The 2,754-nt window shown below is 47.1% G+C and overlaps 1 pseudogene; it reads left to right on the top strand.

Moving 5' to 3' along the window:
- Positions 1-348: 348 nt before the first annotated feature.
- LOC112676426 (protein S100-A10-like) lies at positions 349-627 on the top strand (annotated as a pseudogene).
- The last annotated feature ends 2,127 nt before the right edge of the window (positions 628-2,754 follow it).

The raw sequence follows: 2,754 nt of genomic DNA, 5'->3' as shown, positions 1-2,754 counted from the left end.
GGAACATATGTTCACAGTGCAGAGTTGGGTGAGTCTTCAGGAAAAGTCAGGGTCCCGCGTCTGCTCTGCACAGTCTCACAGTCAGGCTGCTGCCAGGAGAGACCCAGAAAACAATGATCAAAGGCATGAAGATGAGATAAACCATTGAGGGCTTTCGTGCACAAACCAGAAAGATTTTGATGTTTCAGGGGCTTAGGATCTTTAGAAATTGGGCTGAAATTAGCTTTATAAACCACAAGAATGACTTCAGAAGGCTGCACTCGGCTCACTGGCTGTGCATCCCAGCCAGCCACCGTCCCTGCCGCTGCCACTGCACCTCTGGCCAAGGTTTCAACAGACCTCACTGAAATGCCACCTCAAATGGAACATGCCATGGAGACCATGATGTTGACGTTTTACAAATTGCTAGGAATAAAGTCTACTTGACAAGGGAGGACTGAGAGGACTCATGGGTTTCGGAAAATCAAAAAGATCCTCTGTCCGTGGACAAAATAATGTAGGACTGAGACCAGTGCTGAGATGGCAAAGTGAAGCTTCTTCTAGAGCTTCTTTTCACCACGTGCTGGGCTCTTCATTACATACAACGTCTATTCTGTAATACACATGAAGCAGGTGGGCAAGAAGTAGGCAACATTGACGACACTCCAATGAGGGTTCTCCCGAAGAGTCTCTTAAGGAATCTGTCCCACGGCTTCCCTATAGAACGGATTCCACCAGCAGATCAGGACCCTCAGAAAATGTACAAATAAAATCCAACCCCTATTTGAGAAGCAGAGAAAGAAGTCAGTGAAAGCCAGATAAGCTTTTGACTTTTACATTGCTTGCACCCTCTTCTCCTCAAAAAACAAATTCCTTTTTAGTTCCTAAATAAATAAATAAATAAATAAATAAATAAATAAATAAAGGCTGCACTCTTTCTGATAGGAGAAGTTAATGCATTTCTTTTAAAGAACATCGAAGTCTATGAAAATATGGGGCTTTGTAAAATACTTTTGTCAACACACCGTTCTTTGCCATTCATGTCTCTATTTCTAATTGCATGGGCTGTTTCAGGACCAAAGGACACTGTGTTCTAGAACATAGCTCTTGTAAGTAGGCTCCTGAAGCATCAAGACTCAGTACGTTGGCGGAGATACCCTAGCAGCTCATTGGATCACGTCTGTGCCTTTAGACTCCTGGCATCTAGTAGGTGCTTCGTGAACATCTGCAAAGGGACTGTATTTGGCGATATTTGCCCCAGGAGCTGGGGATGGAAGAGCAAAAAGCATCAGGTTCCTACTCTGATGAGCTTAGATTGTAACAATGAAGGATACACACAACACACAACAGATTGAAATGAACTATTTCAGAGGTAAATGATATAAATAGAAAGCAAAGGTGGTGAGTGCCTCTCTGTCTTTACAGGGACCAGCCAGGGGGCCTCCCTGACAGGTGCACAGGAAGGAAGTGAACCACAGAAGATGGTCCTGCTCACAAAAGACCCCTCCCCGGCAGCATCAGAGAGAGGGGACATGCCTTCGGAAGTAAGCATCACCTACTATTTACATGCAGGGGTCTTCAGAGTCTGCACAGAATTTCACACAAACATATGCAATAGAGTGAGGGAGCCCATAAGGAGATGTCTTATGTCTTCAGGAGATGAGTGGATGCACCTTGGGATTGTCCCCTGTATTTCCTGGGAGAGCCACCTGGGCTAATTCCAGAGGTGAGGGTTTCTCAGTTCCGAGGTGGGAAGGTCCATGGCCTTTGTATTGTAAAGTCAAAAGGCCTGCCACCACCCTGTCCCCAGTTGGGGCCTGTTATGTGTTTTGGAGACACTCCAGAGAGGAGGGGCAGCCCTTTCTCCTCAAACGTAGTGTCTTCGTTTTACCTCCACACAGGCGGAGGGACCTACTGCACAGGCTAGCAGGTGGCAGTGTGCTGGGTATTTGAGGAAGGTCAAGGAGGAGGGATGGAGGGAGGATCGAGAGGCAGGAGGAGGGGAGGGAGGGGTGGGGGAGGGAGGGAGTGAGGAGGGGAGGCAGCCACTGATGTGCTTTCACTGTACTTCATTTGAGGAAAAAGTTTGCAGAATACTTAATATGACTGGAGGTCATTTAAGGTCATTAGCTCTCATTGAATTTTGCCTCCTTGAAAAGGCTGATAATAATAATTATTCTTATAATAGTTGCTACTTGCAGAGCAGATACAACAAGCCAGGCACCCTTACACTACACACACACACACACACACACACACACACACCCCATATGTACATACTACCTGCAGCACACGTGTGGCTCTCACAACAAGCCAGAGTTAGCTGCTGCCATTGTCATCGCCGCGGACACAGAGGATTTGAGTAATGTACACAATTTATTGTACTTTCTCATAGTTGCAGAGTGTTGAGAGGGGACCAGATTCAGATCCAAATCCCAGGCTCCAGGACCCCGAGGCCATGCTCTAACCATTACACGGCACTGCCTCTCTGGTCCCCTGCTCTGCATCCCTTTGTCCTTGGAGAGGATGTTCTTGGAGAATAACATCGCGCCACTAGCCTCTCCGACGCCCTTCCCACCCAGATGGGAATATCTTTCCTGATTTTAGGTTTCTAATTACTACATCTGGAAATCTCCCTTTAATTACTTTGCCAATAGGTATTAATACCCTCAGTTGGGAGCACCTGGGTGGCTCAGTCAGTGACGTGTCTGCCTTTGGCTTAGGTCATGATCCTGGGGTCCTGGGATTGAGCTTTGCGTTGGGGAGGGGGAGTCC

This window comes from Canis lupus, chromosome 26 (genome assembly GCF_003254725.2).
Source record: "Canis lupus dingo isolate Sandy chromosome 26, ASM325472v2, whole genome shotgun sequence".
Classification (NCBI taxonomy): Eukaryota; Metazoa; Chordata; class Mammalia; order Carnivora; family Canidae; genus Canis; species Canis lupus.
Note: the sequence above shows the minus strand (reverse complement) of the source record. Positions and strands in the feature narration are given on the sequence as shown.